Here is a 20,441-nt window from a genome sequence, read left to right as displayed (position 1 = left end):
CACCCCCTTCTCCCACTCCCTTAAACAATCCTCCCATGTTGTAAAAAGTGATAAGATACTACAAGGAATGCCGATGGTCAGTCTACATGCTAATAAGGGATTGTAGTCTGGCCAATGCCGATGGTCAGTCTACATGCTAATGAAGGATTGAAATCTAGCCAATACTGTCTGTTTCCCTTTTGTTAACGACCAATGAAAGTAACTTCCCACTATGTAAATGAAGGATGCTGAGCGAACCAATCAGGGGTATTCCCGCGCGCCAAGTATGCCTTTACATTTGAACTAGCCAATCTACAAACACCAAGTATGCCTTTACATTCAAACCAGCCAATGAAAACTTTGTAACCATGCTTCTGATTCTGTACGTATGCTTTCGCTTCCCCAAACCCCATAAAAAGGCCCTGAACAAAGGGCTGGCGCGCGAGTCCTCCTAAGACTTGACCGCCCGCAGGTACCTGTGTCTACTCAATAAACCTCGTGCTGTTTGCATCTGACCAGTGGACTCGGCTCGGTTTTTGGGTCCGGGGGTCTCCTCCTGAGAAGGGGTCCATTCCGGGGTGCTTGGAGCCCCGGGGGGATCTTTCACTTTCTTTGGCTGCCTATCAGTTAACTATTTCAGTTCCCTTCAATAAAAGGACTAGGGAAAAAAAAAGAAAAAAAGGTGATTGTTTAATGAGAATGTACCATGTGTAATTATGTCCCCGGCACTTTGACCTCGGTTTTTGTTTCTGCTTCAGGATTTTTACTGTTCCCTTTGCTGAAATGCTTTTCCCTATGCCATGTGCATGACAGGCAGCTATATAGCACCAAGGCCTCCGCCCAAGGGTCTGTTCCTCAGAGTTCCCTTTCCGGAGCCCCCAACACAGCCTCCACGCTCACCCTACCTTCTCCTGTGGTTGTCATTACTATCTCAAGTGATTCTGTTCTTTCACGTTTCCCGGTTGTTACCTGTCTTTCCTACCAAACTCTGCACTCCATGAAGGCAAGACAATGTCTGTCTGGTTCACCACTCTGGTGCTGGGAAAAGTCGCGGGAACAGGAAAAGTTTTCTCAAATGTCTGTTGCATGGAAGTGGAGTGAGCAGAAAGGCAAGGGGAGGAAGAAAAACAAGAAAAGCATTGAAAATAGCCCATTTTCTCCACTTAGTAGCCTACATATATTTGTACATTATATGTACTATATGTCTACTAAAGTAGCAGACCATTTACAATTAAATATAATATTTTCTACCTCCAAGTTCTCACAGCCCTTGACCTTTTGATGCTCAGCTCATTTTACTTTGTATTCTGGTGATTTGTGAATGTCTTATTTCTCTAACTGGACTATAAATTTCTTCCATCGGGGGTGCAGGGCATTCATTTAATTTTAATTTCACATAAACAATGAATAACAATTAGTTAAAGGACATTCCTAATATTGTCTGGGATATTATACTTGTTGCTTATCTGAAATTCAAACGTAAATGAGCAATGCTGTGCTCTTATTTTCTGCTATATCTGACAATTCTACCATCAGAGCACAATCTGAAATTCATTTGTTTTTGCACCCTTCTTCCCCAAATTCCTAACATGGTGTGTGCTTTGCACATAGTAGGTGCTCAGTAAATGCTTGCATAGTGAATACACGCATGATCACAGACTGTAGTATTTATCTGTGATAACTAAGTCTCTACATTTCAGGTAATACATTTCCATCTATAATTCTTTCTTATAAAAGCATCAACTGTAAAGTTTTTCCAGCGAGATAAATACAACACCAGGCAAAGTGGGTGCAAGGCAAGATTTATTAAAAACACTCTCCAGCGAAGTTTCAGGGCTCAGGAGAAGGGGAACCAGGAAAGTTGCGCCGGGAGGAGGTGGACACCCTTGGGTGAGGTTCCAAGACTCCGGAAAGCAGAGTGGCGGAAGTCGCGCCCAAGGCAGGGAGGAGGGGGCTTTTAAGGAATCTCGAGGGGAGCTCAGGGGTCTTTTGGCAAGTTTCCCTTATTTGGATATCTCACCTGCTCCTCGGGGTCCCATTGGTCCACTGGAACCCGGGGCGGGGGTCTCAGATTCCTGCTTGGGCCTTTGTTCTCCTGTCTGAGCTCAGGTTTTGTGGCGGGAACTTTCGCCATCTTAAGTAGCCCTTTCTGCCAGCCCAACATTCTGATCTTTTGCTTAATATAATGGTGTCAGGGGCATTGACTCCGTTCTGGCTACTTCTTGCTGACGGGGTTCGTCGTCATAGGGGTAGTTGGAAGTGGGCAGGTGAGAGTAGGGCTGGTGGAGGAGTTGATTGACGGACACTCGGGCAAGTTCTTGTAGGCGACCCTGCCAAGTATCGGAAAAGACAGGGAGCAAATTGAGACTAGAAGAAGGATTATGCATACAGGTTCCGCAAGAGGGAGCAGCCAGTTTACCCAGGTATAGTGGTCCAGGCCCCAGGAGGACGTGTCTCGCTGCCATGCTTGGATTCGATCTGGGAGTTCTTTGATCCTTGAGGTAACTATACCTGATTGGTTAACAAAGTAACAACATTCTTCATTTAAGAATAGTCCCCCCCTTTTCCGGCATTCAGAAGGTCTAAGGCCCGACGACGGTTCTGTAGAGCTAAGGCTGCCAGGCTGGTGACTTGCATCTGTAGGGCTGTGAGGGAGTCAGCAACCCGTTCCATGTCATCATTCAGGGCTTGGGAGAGTTTATAATTAAAGTCTATGGAAGTTCCTATCCCTGCTGTTACAGTTGCTACCCCTGTGGCTACTCCTGCCCCTATTATGAATGGGAGGAAGGCAGCCCTTCCTCCACGGTGTTGGGGGGGAATAGGATGGATTGCAGCTGGGATTTAGAGTAGATGGTGGTAGAAGGAGATAGTAGAATGAATATACAGCCCAGGGAGTCATTAGTTGTCAGGCAGTGATAGGTTCCCTGAGGGCACGAGAGAAATATTCCTGAGGGAGTACAGTACGGGAGGGAGGAGTTAGTGATATGGCAGCTGCGGTGGTAAGGGGGGGACACATTAATAATAGGTATGTCTCCCCGATGGGGCCGATATGGATCGTTATTATTTGTGGCCGTGAAGTTGGGGAGTGGCCAGTCAATAGGGAGGGGTATCCCTACAGTGTAGAGAGAGGTAAGGTAGATAGGATAAAAGAGGCGGGGAAATGGCCAGAAGGCTATGATTTATAAGAAAGGGCTGGTCGTATAGTAATTCGAATGGGCTTAAGCCCGAAGGCCCGCGGGGCATAGCCCAGAGTCTGGGGGGGGGGGCAGAAGTGTGGGCCAGGAAAGACGGGTCTCTAGGGTAAGTCTGGTGAGTTGGGCTTTGAGCAGCCCATTGGCCTTTTCTACCTTACCTGATGACTGGGTGGTACGGGATGTGAAGTTTCCAGGTTATGTTGAGGCTCTCAGCCAGCTGTTGGGTTACACTGGAGATGAAGGCGGGTCCGTTGTCTGACTGGAGGGTCCGGGGCAATCCGAACCTCGGGATGATGTGCTCGAGGAGTATTGTAGCCACCACGTCCGCTGTTTTCCGAGCCGTGGGTTATGCCTCGATCCAGCCTGTGAATGTATCAACCAAGGTTAATAGGTAGCGAAAGGTTTTATGGCGAGGCATGTGAGTGAAGTCCAGTTGCCAGTCTTCCCCTGATTGATGTCCTCGGAGCTGATGGTTAGACCCTGGTCTGTGGATTCCTCCTTGTGAATTCATGGAGGAACAGGTTTTGCAGCCCTGTGGACAACTTCAATTACCTTAGATAAGGAAGGATGATAGAACAATGGCTGAAGAAATTGGTGGAGAGCCTTTGGGCCAATATGGAGGGATCGGTGGATGTCAGTAATTAAGGTGTGCACCAGATTGCCTGGCAGGGCAATCCTGTCCTGAATGTAGATCCACCCCTTAACTCCAATCTTTCCTCCCCATGCCTGAAGGGCTTGTGTTTCCTTTGTAGAGTAGGCAGGAATGGGGGGGGGCTTAAGGGGAGGAAGGTAGAGAGAGAGATATGCGGTTTTTCTAGGAATAGCAGGTGGAATAGCTGGAGACGAGAAGGAGTCAGATGGGCCAGGGTTCAGTGGCTAAGGAGGTCTGTGAGTTGGTGGGGAGAGTAGACCGTGATGGGCTGCCCTAAGGTAAGTTTGAGGGCCTCCTTCATAAGAGAAGCGGCTGCCGCTAGGGCCCTGAGGCAGGGCTGCCAACCCTGGGCGGTGACATCCAGTTGCTTGGACAGGTAGACTATAGTTGTGTTAGGAGGCCAGTGGCTGAGCCAGAGCACTCAACAGGGTAGAGATGGAATGGTTTAGAGAGATTGGGTACGGCTAAAACTGGCCCGGTGGTAAGGCGGTCCCCTAGTTTAGAGAATGAGTGGCGGATTGAAGTGGGATCAGTTAAGGGACCCTGGAGGTTCTCTTTAGCCGCCTGGTACAGAGGACAGGCCAGGATAGAGAAATTTGGAATCCAATGTCTGAAGAACCCAACCAATCCAAGAAAAGAGTATTTCATCCGCCGTTTGGGGAGGTTGGAGTTCTTGGGGGAGTCGTATGCGGTCCCCGGTAAGGGACTTAGAAGTGGGAGTCAGAATTATGCCCAGATAGGTAACTGAAGGGGCACACAATTGGGCCTTAGAGAGGATGACTCGATATCCCTTGGCCTCCAGGAAGTTAAGTAGGGTGGAGGTGTCGTCTTGGGAGACCGAGAGGGAGGGGCTACAGAGGAGGAGGTCATCCACATATTGTAGTAGAGTGCTGGCCTTAAGGACGCACTGCTGTAAGTCTGTAGTCAAGGCCTGGCCGAAAATGTGGGGGATGTCCCTGAACCCCTGGGGTAGAACAGTCCAAGTTAGTTGTCCAGAAGCGTGCGTGTCGGGGTCCTCCCAGGTGAAGGCAAAAAGAAAATAGGAATCAGGGTGCAAGGGGACAGTGAAAAAGGCGTCCTTTAGGTCCAGTACTGTAAAGTGAGAGGTGTTTGGGGGCACGTAGGGTGTAGGAGTTAGGAATGACTGGGTGGAGGGGGACCACGGCCTTGTTGATAAGCCTAAGGTCTGGTACCAGTCGATAAGCCCCTGAGGGCTTGCGTACTGGGAGGATAGGGGTGTTACAAGGGTAACTGGGAGGATAGGGGTGTTACAGGGGTAACTGATGGGGATCAGGAGTCCCTGACACTTAAGCCATTCTATGATAGGTTTCAGGCCCTGGCGGTGGGCTAAGGAAATAGGGAACTGAGCTCGAGAGGGAAACTTGGAGTTATTTTTAAGCTGTACTTTAACCAGGGTAAGGTGGGAAGCGATGATGGGCTCTGAGATATCCCACACCTGAGGATCTACAGTAGGTAGGTCATCTGGAGCGGGGGTCGAGGGAGTGGAGAGGTGTAGGATGAGACGGGTTGAGGTGGAGGGAGGGGAGGAAGGGGAGAGGCAGATAGTTGCCCTCAGTTTCTGGAGAATGTCCCTCCCCAGTAGAGGGACCGGGCAGGAAGGAATCATAGGAACAAGTGGGAGAAGGGGAACCCATCCAGGCTACAGGTAAGGGGCAGGGTCACTCTAGGATTGGAGGAGGGCCCATCGATCCCCATAACAGTAATTGGTGAGGTTTGAGTAAGTCCGAAGTAGGAAGGCAGAACAGAGCAGGTAGCCCCCGTGCCCAGCAAAAAAGAGATGGACTTACCACTACCTGGAGCGTAACCCTGGGCTCGGCCTGGGTGAGAGGGGTGGCTGAGTCGGCTTCGTCAGTCGTCCTCCAATCCAAGCAATTGAAAGGCCAGACTTACTGTCTCGGGGGGTCCCCTACATTGAGGCGCCGAAGATACACTGAGGTTAGGGCAGTCGGATTTCCAGTGGTCCATCAAATGGCATTGAGGAAAAGGCCGAGTTGGAGGCTTTGGATTGGGGCACTGGCGAGCCCGATGTCCCTCAGTCCTGCATTTGAAACAGGCCCCCAGGGGGTTGCGATTGGTTGCCCCTCTCTGCTGGCTCCCGGAGCCGGCCAGCCGCAGGGCTGCTACCAAGGCTTGGGTCTGCAACTGAACCTTTTTTTTTTTTTTTTTTTAAGATTTTATTTATTTATTTGACAGAGAGAAATCACAAGTAGATGGAGAGTCAGGCAGAGAGAGAGAGGGAAGCAGGCTCCCTGCTGAACAGAGAGCCCGATGCGGGACTCGATCCCAGGACCCTGAGATCATGACCTGAGCCGAAGGCAGCGGCTTAACCCACTGAGCCACGCAGGCGCCCCTGCAACTGAACCTTTTGCTGGAGTCTGGCTTGTCGTTTAAGCTCAGCCTCCTCCTCATGGGAATTAAAGACCTTAAATGACATTTTCACCAAGTCATAAATGGGGGTCTGAGGGCCCTCCTCAGCCTTCTTTAACTTTCTCCGTATATCTGGTGCCGATTGAGATAAAATAAGTAGCCAGTACTGTGGCCCCTGCTGGAGAGGCGGGGTCCAAGCGAGTGTACCGGGTTAAAGCCTCAATCAATCGGCTAAGAAACATGGCGGGGTTTTCGTCAGGGGCCTGGACAATCTCCCTAATCTTGTCGTAATTAACGGCCTTATTAGAGGCTGCCTGCATGCTGGCTATGAGACATTGGACCATGCGGTCGTGGCGCCGGTGGCCATCTTGGCCATCCTGATAATCCCAACCTGGTTCTACAGCTGGGACCGCCTGGGCTCCAGCTGGCATGGCAGCATCAGTGAGATGGACCTGATCTTTGTGCTCCCGGGCAGCAGCCTGGATGCTTTCCCTCTCCTCTGTGGTGAGGGTGGTGGTCTGGACCACATGTAAATCATGCCAGGTGAGGTCATAGGCTTGGGCCAGATATTGGAATTCTTTGATATAGTTATCAGGATTGGCTGAAAAGGAGCCCAAACTTTTCTCAATTTGGGAAAGGTCTTGTAGAGAGAAGGGCGCATGAACTCGAACAACTCTCTCAACTCCAGCAACCTCCCTTAGGGGGCAGACTAAATCAGGGGAGGATTTTTGAGCCCTACTGTGGGTGGAGCCATACAGACACATTCACACAGTCAGGCACTCTTCAGATTCAAACAGATTGGACACCCTCCCCTTTGGGTATCCCTGGCTAATGGGAGGTGATCAGTCTCCCCTTCCATTCTTTATGAAATGATCTAGCTCAAACAGTAGCCCCGGGGCTGTTACAACAGAATTCAATTAAGCACAAAAGATGTTTACCAACAGATTTCAAAACAGTAAGACCAGTGCTCTAGTATTTTATCCATTTGGTTAAAGGTTACCAAAGACTTTGAAAGCTACCTTAAGAATTACCCATTAGGGGCGCCTGGGTGGCTCAGTGGGTTAAGCCGCTGCCTTCGGCTAAGGTCTTGATCTCAAGGTCCTGGGATCGAGTCCCGCATCGGGCTCTCTGCTCAGCAGGGAGCCTGCTTCCTCCTCTCTCTCTGCCTGCCTCTCTGCCTACTTGTGATCTCTCTCTGTCAAATAAATAAATAAAATCTTTTAAAAAAAAGAATTACCCATTAAAACTCTGAGACACACAGTTAACCATCAGTTTTAGTCATCTCTTTGCTGGCAGATTTTAACAAATAACAAGAGCCTATTTGATTTTCAGTAAACTTTGATTGGAGTTTCCCGTTTACTGCGGATAAATATGTCAGGAGTTTGGATAGGAGTGGGGAGGGAGAGGGGGAGGGGTAGACGAGGGCGCTGGTTTAGAAATCCTGAACTTAAGGGACCTTGGGGTAAGGGATCGCGGTAAGGAGGAGGAGGAGGAACCAGGGGCCCTCTTGTCAGTGGGTGGGTGAAGCTCTCTGGGAGTTCAGAGAGGGGAGACAGGGAGGAGAGGTCTGAGTCTTTGGGAGCAGTGGGTGGGGGGAGGGGAGCGGGCCAAGAGGACCTGTGAGGTGGAACAGTGAGAGCAGAGGGAGGGGCGAGAGCGCAGAGTCCAGAAAGCTTGGACATAAGGGTCCTTGGCCCATCTGCCTTGGTGTCTGCAGAAATTGCCTAGGTCCATGAGAATCTGATAGTCAAATGTGCCTTCTGGAGGCCACTAGGACCGATTGTCTAATTGGTATTGTGGCCAAGTGACAGTACAGTAACGTCGTTTTCGTAGGTCCTGGTCCAGTTCCAGGGTTTTAAGATTGGCCAACAGGCCTAAAACACCCCCGGGATGTTTTAGGGTTGAATTTGGGTTGGGAGTTCCCCACAATTCGTTTCCGGCCAACCCGAGGGCTGGAGGAAGGCATCCCCTTGTCCACCACTGGGTTGCGTAAAAACTGTGTTGACTGCCTTAGAGGTTAGCACGACTCCCGGCCTCTTGGAGTCACGGAGGTCACCTGGTGACCAGCGGGGTCCGCCCTGACGCAGCCGCGATTAGGGCAGGGCTTTCTGGAAGGAGGCGCGGAATCGGGGGAAACTAACCACGGCTGTGGAAGTGATATTCGGAAAGGCAGGTCCAGTCTGGCTAGGGAAAGGAGAGAGCCTCCCCACTGGGGTGGGGGCTCAATCTCCTTCCCGGGTTTCAGCACCAAATGCAAAGTTTTTCCGGCGAGATAAACACAGCACCAGGCAAAGTGGGTGCAAGGCAAGATTTATTAAAAACACTCTCCAGTGAAGTTTCAGGGCTCAGGAGAAGGGGAGCCAGGAAAGTTGCACCGGGAGGAAATGGGCACCCTCAGGCGAGGTTCCGTGACTCTGGAAAGCAGAGTGGCGGAAGTCACGCCCAAGGCAGGGAGGAGGGGAATTTAAGGGGCCTCGAGGGGAGCTCAGGGGTCTTTTGGCAAGTTTCCCTTATTTGCATATTTCTCCTGCTCGTCAGGGTCCCATTGGTCCACTGGAGCCCGGGGCGGGTGTCTCAGATTCCTGCTTGGGCCTTTGTTCTCCTGTCAAAGCTCAGGTTTTGTGGTGGGAACTTTTGCCATCTTAAGTAGCCCTTTCTGCCAGCCCAACTTCAAGAAAAGCAAAAATGAGGGGCGCCTGGGTGGCTCAGTGGGTTAAGCCACTGCCTTCGGCTCAGGTCATGATCTCAGGGTCCTGGGATCGAGTCCCGCATCGGGCTCTCTGTTCAGCAGGGAGCCTGCTTCCCTCTCTCTCTCTCTCTGCCTGCCTCTCCATCTACTTGTAATTTCTCTCTGTCAAATAAATAAATAAAATCTTTAAAAAAAAAAAAAAAAAGAAAAGCAAAAATGACAAAATTTTGGGAGTTGCTAATCAATCAATCAATCAACTAATTAATATTGTGATTAAATATACGTAATATATTATTTATCATTTTTACCATTCACAAATGTACAATTCGATGGTATCAAATACATTAATAATGTTGTATAATTACCATTACTGTTACCTAGATCCAAAACTTATTCATCATCTTCTACCAAAACGCTCTATGCATTAGACAATAACTCTCCCTTCTCCCCTCCCTCAGTTACTCTATTCTACTTTCTGTCCCTAGGAACTTAACTACCCTAGGTACTTAATGTAAATAGAATCCTCTAATATTTGTCCTTCTGTGTCTGGCTCATTTCACTAAGCATGATGTTCTCAGAGTCCATTCATATGATCAAATATTTCAAAAATTCATTCCTTTGTGTAGCCTAATAATATTCCATTATATATATTTCTTTTTTTTTTTTAAGTTTTATTTATTTAAGTAATCTCTACACCCAATATGGGGCTTGATCCCACAACACTGAGATCATGACCCAAGCTGAAATCAAGAGTCCAAAACCCAGCTGACTGAATCACCCAGGTACCCCCATCCTAGTAGTTTTAAAGTCATATATCACTGTGCTTTTGATTTGCATTGGGAGGCACTCGTTTTTTAAAATTTCTTTTTCTTCTTTTTTTTTTAAAGATTTTATTTATTTTTTTATTTGACAGAGAGAGAGAGAGAGAGTGAGCACAGCCAGGGGGAGGCAGAGGGGCAGAGGGAGAAGTAGACTCCCCGCTGAGCAGGAAGCTGGATGTGGGACTTGATCCCAGGATCCTGAGATCACGATCTGAGCTGAAGGCAGACACTTAACCGACTGAGCCACCCAGGTGCCCCTATTTTTCTAATTGCAGTATAATTAACATACAGGATTATATTAGTTTCATTGTATAATGTAACAATTCAACAGTTATTTTTTTAAGTAGGCTTCTTGAACAGTGTGGAACCCAATGTGGGGCCCAAACTCATGACCCCAAGATCAAGACCTGAGCTGACATCATGAGTCAGACACTTAACCAGCTGAGCCATCCAAGTGCCCTGTGATTCAACAATTCTGTGCATTATTCAGGGCTCATCATAATCTTACTCTCCATTGCCTATTTCACCAATTCCCCACTCACCTCCCCTCTGGCAACCACCAGTTTGTTCCCTATATTTAAGAGTCAGTTTTTTTTTTTTTTTTGCCTGTCTCTTTTCCTCTTTGTTTATTTTGCTTAAGTTCCACATATGAGTGAAATAATATGGTATTTGTTTTTCTCTGCCTGGCTTATTGCACTTAGCATTACACCTTCTAGTTCTACCCATGTAGTTGCAAGTTGCAAGATTTCATTCCTTTTCATGACTGAGTAATTTTCTGTTGTATATACATAACACATCTTATTTATTCATCTACCCATGGGCATTTGGACTGCTTCCATAGCTTTTTTACTATAAATAGTGCTGCAATAAACATAGAGGTGTGTATATCTAATTCAAAAAGATATATACAGCCCTAGGTTGACTGAAGCACTGTTGTACAATAGCCAAGATATGGAGGTGGCGGGGGTGGGGGCACGGACGCCAAAGTTTTAACTTAGGAAAGAAGTGTTTTGTGACTGTGGTTTAGGAAAATACGTTAGTGGCCTTTTTGGTTATGAAAGGCAAAGCCCAGAGCATAGTCTGGAATGGAGAATTGAAGACAAAAGAAGCTAAACTGCTTAAATAATAAGAAGCTAAACTGCTTAAATCATCTCAATTTCTAATTTCACCTGGTACGGAGAAACACATGGTGTAGGTCTTGAGATGGAAGCACGATACAAAGAGCTGGGAGAATGGCTGGCTTGGGAGGAAACTGATCCCAGCCATCTGGCATCACAATATGGACAGTCAGTTCTATCTGGTCTTTGGGGTTCTCTGGTTTTCTGTGATGTGCTCTAATTCCAAACCCGCTCACTCTCCAAATCTTTAGTCCACTTGGGCTGCTATAGCAAAATACCATAGACTACATAGTTTGCAAACAAACAAAAAAAAATGATCGCTCACAATTCCAGAGGCTGAAAAGTCTAAGATCAAGTCAGCATTGTTACTGAACCCAAGTCTGGCTGCCCGTCACCTGAAAGATCATCATGGAGGAGATGAGTTTCGATTGGAAAGGAATTTGAATTTCATTCAGGAGACTGGCAGCCTGTGGAGAAGGTGGGCTCCTGTCCAAAAGCCAACTCTGAGGTTTCTACCTGGCCCAGGAGTTTTTAAAGGAGTTTAGGGCCATTCATCAGCAAAGGGGGTGCAGTGGCCTGCAGTGTTTCTTCATCATGTGCAGACTCTGTGCCAGCTACAAATGTTGCCTTGGTTCTCTGGAATTGTACAGGGAGATCTGATTCTTATTCTGTGATGTGCAGGAGTCCTCTGTTCTTTCTGCAAAGGAGGGCAAAATTTACAGCTCCACAAAGGAGGTCAGTAAAGTCATTTGTGTGACTTAAAAGAGAAAAAATAGGCTGATCAGAAAGCTGAGCTGGCTTCAAACAGACTTACTGACCTCTGTGGCCTGGGAAAGCTCTGGTTCTTCATTCCTTAAGGGGAGCAGCCTGCAAATCTCAAAGCAAGGCCATTAGTTCTGTTATAGGTCAAGAGCATTAGGTTAGCAAGTAAGGACAGTGTTCACTTGAAGCAAGTTATGCCTTAAGACCAGATGGAGTGTTATCAGGGCATCATAGTCATTTTCTGGGGAGAGCCCCCTTCCTTGTTCTTAGCTGGTGCCTTCTTGCTTTGTCATGATGCAAGGGACAAGGGAACTCTGTGGGATCTCTCTTTTTTAAAATTCAATTCAATTTTTGAAAAGGTTCTACTTACTATTTTTTTTTGAAAGAAAGCACGAGCAGGGCGCAGGGAAAGAGTGAAGTAGAGGCTCAGTCAAGCAGGGAGCCCAATGTGGGGCTCAATCCTAGGACTCTGGGATCATGACCTGAGCAAAAGGTAGATGCTTATGGACTGAGCAACCCAGGTGCCCTTTCTCTGTTTTAAAAAAATTTATTTATTTATTTATTTGAGAGAGAGAGAGTGTATCCTTAAGGTGATTGCATACAAAACATGCAGCCAGACACAGGCTTGCTGGCAAGGACTGGGGAGATCGTGACCTGAAATGAAATCAAGAGTCAGCTTTTTCATTGACTGAGCCACCAGGTGCCCCTGTGGGATCTCTTTCATTATACCATTTGTGAGGGCTCCACCATCATAACTTAGTCACCTCCCAAGGCCCCACCCCCTAACACCATAACACTGGGGGTTAAGATTTCAATATATGGATTTAAGGGGACACACACATTCAGACTATGGAAGAGATTATGCACATTAATGCATAATAGGGGCATGTTGGGCAACAGAAGAAGAGGGTCATGTCCATGTTGGAAGTGATTCAGCCTAAAGCCATAGAACCCTGACCTCGGGAGAGTTGAGGAAATTACCAAGGGTAACTGGAAAACATATGGGAGAAATTCTGAGCAGGAAGCGAATATCAGGAGAATCACTGGAGATGTTCAAGAAGGATTGGACATCCCCTGGTGAAGATAGTGTGAATTCAGTTTTTGCCTGCCCAGGATCTAGTCCTCTCTTCCCAATTACAGCAAGAGACCTGTGGGGAATCACCCACCCTTCCAGGTTTATAGGGTAATAAATATTCCCGAGCTCCACCAGTGAACACATGACCCGGATGTGACCAATCAGCACCAGCCATCTCTCTGGCTACAGTGATTGGTTCGGAACCTGGAGCATGTGATTCAAAGCTAGACCAATGGGGATTCTACTCAAACTTTTTTTTTTTTTCTTTTGCCTGATCTATTAAAAGCCATTTTGGGTCTCTGTGGCGATGATGAAGTCAACACGGAAGAGAAGAGATCTGCGATGATGATGGTGATGGAAATGGTGGCAGTCTGATGACACTGAGCACCTAGCCCGGGACTCCTGGGCTATTATTTTCTTCAGTCACGCAGAATTCACGAGCAGTCATGCAGTCACTAAGCCAATTGATCTCATTTTTTTGCTTTAGCTTGTTTGTTGGGTTGGGTGGCTGTGATTTTCAGCCCGAAAGATCCTGACACATGGTGGATCCAGAGAAACCCGAGTTGAAGAAGAAGTACTCCAGTTATCTTAGCAAAGGGGACGGCTGTCTCAGTTGTTGTCCTGTCAGGTCAGCCAACACAACTGTCTGCGCTCTCGCCTCCTCCTTCTGACTGGGGCAGTTCATCTCAGTGCTCAGTGTCATCAAACTGGAATCCCCTTAGAGCCTTCATGTTCTAAAGTCTAAAGACCATTTATTTTATCTTACTTGGGCACTGGAGATTACATCTTGAAAATGTTAAAAGTCTGGCAGAAGTCGAGTGTCAGATGATGATGGTGGACTGGCTTCCAAAAAAGTTATATTTTAAAATATAGCTGCAAAATGTGTATTTTTCAGCTACATTTTGAGCAGAGAAGCAAGGGTCTTCTCCTGGACCGTTTGCCTCTTCTGTTGTTGATTAAGGTTGACTTTTTTATTTTCCTCAAACAGAATCCTGTTTATGCTCTTGTGTCCTGAGACAGGGTGAAATTTAGTTCTGTTAACATTTTAAAACCATCAGCTCTAGCAACTTTTGCCTTCTGCCAGTCCCAGTACACCTGCTTTGACTGCTTCTCAAGTTACATATTTTCTTTGTTTGATGACACTAAGTCACATATGTATTCCAAGGCTTGTGTCCCCGGCCAGGGAGTTTTCTGTAAAAGAAACTCTTCCTCCTCCTCCCTCTCCTTCTCCTTCTCCTTCTCTTCACAGACCCTAGAGGGTGAGTTTGGGCCTTTTTCTCCTGCAGTTACTTACATTAATTTCCCCAGTGGGAGTTTGCATAGAGAGGAGCTTGCCTGCCTTCCGCTGGGGCAGGGTAAATCTTTCCTTGCCCACAGGAATGTTTCTGCACAGTAAGGTTTGACTGGACGCTGTGTTTTACCATCTCACTTTGCAGGGGCCAATTCCTTCCTCTTGTCCCTGGATGTGTGTCACCGAACCCAGGACAGTTCAGTGGCCTCACCCTGGAACTTCACATCCTGAGTTAAAGTGGAGAATAATTCCTGTCAGGGCTCCAGATCCCTGATCTTGGACACAAGCTCCCTCAGCTGAACACTTGTCTTGATCCCACTCTTCTGAGGGACCACAGAGCAGAACAAACACAATAAACCTTCCCCACAATTCATCTGCCCTGAATTGGTGCACTTGTGGCCACAGACATAAGCACATTTTAGGTACATGGGTTTCTCAAGTTAACCCAGACATCTACTTCCTTTTTTAAAATGTTCAGCCAGACCCACTCTGCAGAAAAACATGTAGACTGGAGTTTCCTAATGACCCAAATGACCTTGAGTGCTTGGGTTCTTAATCTTCTTTGCTTGCATAGACATGTTATGTAGCTACTACACGTCATCCCTCCACTAGGAAATGACACACAATATAAAGATAAGTGACTTTTGTCCACAAACTTCTGATATTTGAGATGCTAATGAGAATAAAAAGCTCAGTTGGTCATTCAGCCTTGACCTGAGCTGGTGAATTGAACCAGATCGTGGGTGTCCAATACTGTAGCCACCGACCACCCGTGGCCATCGAGCACCTGGAGTTCAGCTCCTCTGAATTGAGATGTGCTCTGAGGGTAAAATGCACACTGGATTCTGAACCTAGAAGAAGGAAGAAGAAGTTAAATTATCTTATTGAGATCTTTAAAACAATTCTTATTGACGTAAACACATGTGGAAGGGATACCATTTTTCCAATTACAATTTCGATTTCCTTTTACTGTGTGTAATGTGATTACAGGAAATTTGTAACTGATGTAGGTGGGACACATTAGGTTTCTGCAGGCATTGCCAGACTCAACTCCCGAGAGCCTGCAACTTGGAAAACTGGTCCTACCTGGCTGCCACTCAGAACCACAACTACCAATGAGGGGTAGAATCAGTCAGTGGGGAAATTCAGTGCAGCATCTCTTAGAGTAGTCTGAGCTGTGATCTGGTTAAGGAATAGAAAGACTTGGTCCTCTCTCCAGTGTGGGTATTGAAAATCTAGTCCTGCCCACAGCTCCGAGACCAGAAAGCCCGAGTGTACGCAGTGTCTCTAGGTGCAGACGCTGTGTTTGGAATTGAGTTGGCCTCCAAAACATTGCTGTATTAGGAAAATACTTCATTCCCCAGACTTGCTTTCTCATATTTGTTTTTTGTGGAACCCTGAAAGTTAAATAAAAAAAGTTTCAAGATTGGATGTGTCCTCTATGAGAGTTTTCTCCGGTCTCCCACTCCCTCCAAGGTGACTCGGTTCTGGAGTGAGATTGATCCAGATGGGATCTCTGTTAAAGGGTTCTCCTCCCACTCTACCATAGCAGCAATCGCCTCTTAAATTCGATTCTTTTTAATTTCATTCTAGGAGAAAAGCGATTTACTGATGACAGAAAAGTGGCCACAAATGTTTGTACTCAACATTCACTTGGGCCTGGGACACTTGTCTGGCGCTGCCATACACTCTTTTCGCAAGGCCTCTCTGCTCAGGAGCCCCAAGGATGTTCTTCAAAAGGAGAGCCTCGCGTCTGTGGGCTCTCCGCGAGAAATGCACCCGCCACGCACTCTCCTCACACCTGCTCAGGCGGGGCCAGAGCCTACTGCTCCGGTCAGACTGAGAGCGGGGCTTCTCGGAAGTGCTCTTGGTGGCCTCAGAACTGGAGTCTGCGTTGTGCTGTGGGTCCTGGCGCATGGGCTCCCGCTTAGGGCCCCGGCCTGGCAGAGCTCAGCCAACAGAGCCCTGTCAGCATGCTGGGTTGCTCTGAGGCCCGAGTTCAGGTGGGCGCCTTCTCGGAGATCCTCTGAGCCGAGCACCTGCCACCTTCCTTCAGCTTCGCGCACCCCACTCGGGTGGTGAATCTTTCTCTCCTCAGGGAAGAGCCTAGCTCGTGAAAGTCTTCCCGGTTAGAGGCCTTGTTTCTCGTAGTTGCGGGTGTGGTACACGGCTTAGGCTTCCTGGCCGAGGTTTGTGAAGCTCTTTCTCCTTGGAGTCGCGCATCAGGGGACAGTGGTCGCCTTCCTAATAGACTTCTTTCCTTAAAGGGCAGCAGCTAGCTATTTCTGCAAGTGTTCCCACACGTACCCATGGAAATGGCTTCCCCCTTCAGGACGCCAGACGGTGACTTAAGCGCGGCCGGCCCTTGAGCCCCGTCTCTCCTGCGTCGGGACACGCGCCACTTCCTGGCAGAGCGACTCTTCCTTCTTCCTGGAAAGTCTTTGTGTGAGGAGGTTTTGCCCCTGGAGAGTTGTTTCTTTTTTTCTTTTTCTTTTTTTTTTTGATTTTTTAAAATTTATTTGACAGAGAGAAATCACAAGTAGGAAGAGAGGCAGGCAGAGAGAGAGGGGAGAAAGCAGGTTCCCTGCAGAGCAGAGAGCCCGACGTGGGGCTCGATCCCAGAACCCTGGGATCATGACCTAAGCCGAAGGCAGAGGCTTTAACCCACTGAGCCACCCAAGCGCCCCTGGAGAGTTGTTTCATAAGCTTCAGGCCACAGCACGTTCGTTGCACTTCCCTGAGGCTGGGTGGAAACGGTGCTGTCTCCGTGAAAGACGGGCAACACGGGAGCTGCGGACGTGCCCCTCCGTTGTTCCTTTCTGGCCTAGCTGAGTGAAGGGACACCTACTCTGATGTCCTCCGATGCGAGGGCAGGGTACCTTCCTCAGGATTCCGCACCAACACGCCGGCGAGTGAATCTTTCTCTCTTCGCAAGAGAGGCCTGCACGTGAAAGGCAGCTCTGCTTCAGGATTGTTTCTTGGAGGTAAGGTTGTGGTTCTCTCTCGCGTGGTCCAGGCTCAGCTTTGAGAAGACATTCTCCTCCGTGGAGCCACGAGTGCAGGGACGGTGTTGGCATCCCACACTGACTTCTTTCTCACAGGGAGGCAGAGGGACTTTATCGTAGGCATTCACACACACTCTGAGTTAGCAAACTGCTTCCCCATGTACAACACCAGGTGTTAAGCTGGCAAGGGCAGGCCCCTCAGCCTGGGCGCTCCCCCATCAGGAAGCGGCTGCTTCCTCGCACATCCACACTTCTCTCTTCGCGGACACTGGGGGAGGAGGCTTTTCCTGGAGAACGGTGTTGCTTTGAATTCAGGGCCCTGCTGGCTCGTTTGGCTTCCAAGCCCCTGTGTGAAACAACTCTGTCTCCCTGAAACACGCTATCATACCAGAGGTGATGGCAGCACCCACAGTTCCCTGGGTTGGAAGCCAAAGCCCTCAGGGTGTGTGTACGATTGCCAGCATCTGAGAGAAGTCATTTTGGCTTTAGGGGAAACCGGAGCTGACTGGGTCCCCTCCATGAAGCTCCTTCAGGGAGGTGAGGGGTTCGAGCCTTGCTCTGTGCTTCTGGGTGTCACAACTGGGTGTCACAACTTCATGGGATTGAGTGTGGCAGGCAGGATAACTGCAACATCCCGATATACTCTCGTGAAACTTGCTTTATGCTTCCACACCTCCTCCACGCCAGCCCTGCCCTCTCCCCCATTTCGGGCAGGTCTCCCTGCACAGGCTGCATCCAAGGATATGTGCCTGAAGGAGGGTGTCAACGACCTGTCCTCTGCCTGAGACGGGTATGCAGCACAGTGCTTTCCTAATGCTTGCTCCAGGGGCCCAACGATGGCGATGGTCAGGCTGATGTAAGCGGGGCTGCTGTCAGAAGTACTCCCCCGCACTCAGACCTGCAGTGTGTACTGCAAGGGTCCCGCGGGCACGGTAGCAGCTAGAGCTGGTTTTGATGCCCTTGTGCGGGGCTTCTGTGAGGCCGAGTGAATGTCCTACAAACCAATGGTCGGGAACATTCTTTATGCTTCTGCACCAACTCGCGGGCGCGACCCAAGGGCCCTGTGGTGGAGACCCAAGCCATCAGGGTGTGTGCACTTGCGTCCACTTCTGAGAGAAGGCTTTGGGCTTTAGGGGGACGCGGAGCTGACAGGGCCCCCTCCGTGAACCTGGTTAAAGGAGTGAGGGGTTGGCACTTGCTCTGGGCTTCTAGGTGTCACCACCGCTTATCTCCTCACAGGACGGAGTGGGGCTTGCTGGGCCAATGCGTCGCCCCGAAGCAAGCCCGTGGCACAGGTTCTGTGTGTCCACCACCCGTTTAGGGCAGGGCTCAATCCTCAGGGCGCAGCCAGAGAGGTTTGCCTGAAGGCCGGCGTCGCCGTCCTGTCCTATCAGCGAGCTAGGTGTGCAGCACGGTGCTCTCTTAACACTTGCTCTCGTGGGGCCGACAGATGGGCGGGTGTGCGTCGGGTTGAGGGAAGCCAAGCTGCTGTCAGAAGTCCACCCGCGCCCTCCGAAAGAGAGTGTTTGTTCTGCGGTGGGTTCCGCGTCACGGTGGCAGCAGGAGCCGATTCCGATGCCCTTGTGCGGGGCTTCAGTGAGGCCGAGGGAAGGGGCCGCCTGCTTGGACGGACCACGACCCCAGGCCCGGCAGGCAGCCTTCCTTAGGCTTAAGCCCCAACCCGACGCGCCATCTCTTTATCTCTTCGAGAAAGAGGCCTGCACGTGAAAGGCAGCTGGGCTTCAGGCTTGTTTCTTGGAGGTAAGGCGGTGGTGCTTACTTGAGGTTTCCAGGCTAAGCTTGGAGACGGCATCCTTGTCTGTGGAGCTACGTGTGTGGGGACGGTGTTAGCATTCCACCCTGACTTGTTTCTCACAGGGAGGTCGAGGGGCTTGACCTCGGGTGTTCCCACACACTCCGAGACAGCAAACCGCTTCCCCGTGGAAGTCTCGAGGTGCTGCCCCGGAAGAGGCTGTCCCCACAGCCCAGGCGCTCTGTCCTCAGGAAGCAGGCCCATTGCTCTCACATCCATGCTTCTCTCTTTGCACATGTCGCTCAGGGAGGACATTTTCCCCGGAGCACGGTGTTGCTTTGAATTCAGGGCCGCGCTGTCCGTTTCGGCATCCAGGCCCCTGGGTGAAACGGCTGTGTGTCCCTGAAACGCACTGTCGCAGCAGAGATGCTGGCGGCAGCCATCTGTCTCTGATATGGAGGCCAAGCCATCAGGGTGTGGGCACGTTCATATGCGCCTAAGAGAAGGCTTTGGGCTTCAGTGGAATGGGGACTTGACAGGGCAACCTCGGTGAAGCTCGTTCAAGGTGGTGAGGGATTGGCACCTTGCTCTCTGTTTCTAGGTGTCACCACCGCTTCTCTCTTCACAGGACGGAGTGGGGCTTGCTGTGCAAAGGCGTTCTGCTGAAGCCCTCCCGTGGCAGTGGCTCTGCGCTTCTGCCAAAACTTCAAGGCATGCCTCCCTGCTAAGTGCGCCCCCAGAGAGGTTTGCCTGAGGACCGGTGTCGCTGTCCTGTCTTCTTTGTGAGCCGGGTGTGCAAGGACAGGCTTGTTTCTGCCCAGACTCCTTTCTCAAAGCGGAGCACGTGCCCCTGACCTAGTCGTCCCCTCGTGTCTCCTTAGCAGCCAGGCTTCTGTCTCATAGGGAGCGGGTGACACTTTTGCCACTGGCACACTCTTTCTCAGAGGGCATGCTCTCGTGCTTCGCGTCAGGTTTCCCACAGCAATGCCAACGGCTCCTCACTTCTCTTGGGGCAGCGTGCAGCGCCTTCCCCAGACATGCTCCTGGAGAGAGCAGTGACAGGCGTGTCCCTTTCCTCAAGGCTCTTACCACAGGCACGACCACGCTTCTCTCTCGGGCAGAGGGGATGTCCGGACAAAGAGGATTTCACTCTATGCGGGTTTTTCCCACCGCGCTGCCCAGACTAGGCTCAGGCAAGCAGAAGCAGCAGCCCACAGAATGGACTCTGATTTCCCAGCAAATGCTGAGCTTTCGCAGAGGTTTTTGGCTTAGCGCAAACCGCACTTTCCTGCTGCTTTTTCAACAAGGCTTTGGGCGTTGGCTCTTTCGCGGCAGGGAAGAAGAGTTGTGGGAGAGTTGGTGCCTCTTGGGCCTTGCTTTTTCCCAGGTTTGCGCCCTGGGTTCACACTGCCTCTCCGAAGTCAGCAGACACAGCCTTGACCCTGCAGCAGCGTGTGTCGCCTAGGGAGGCTCTGTGCTGACTGTCATCTCACAGCTTAGCCAGGGCCTGGCTTTTTCCCTGGCATTCAGGTGAACTCGGGAGCATGCCTGTGCCTTCCCCAGACGAGAGGAGAGACAACAGCAGCACTGCACACCGCCAGCGCCCCGGCATGGGGAGGTGTGGGGAACTGTCCCCGCTCCTTCCCCAGATACCACTGCCTCCTCAAAGGCTGCCACATCCTGGAGGTAGGCGGTAGATGACTGACCATTGCTC

Source organism: Neovison vison, chromosome 3 (genome assembly GCF_020171115.1).
Source record: "Neovison vison isolate M4711 chromosome 3, ASM_NN_V1, whole genome shotgun sequence".
Classification (NCBI taxonomy): domain Eukaryota; kingdom Metazoa; phylum Chordata; class Mammalia; order Carnivora; family Mustelidae; genus Neogale; species Neogale vison.
Note: the sequence above shows the minus strand (reverse complement) of the source record.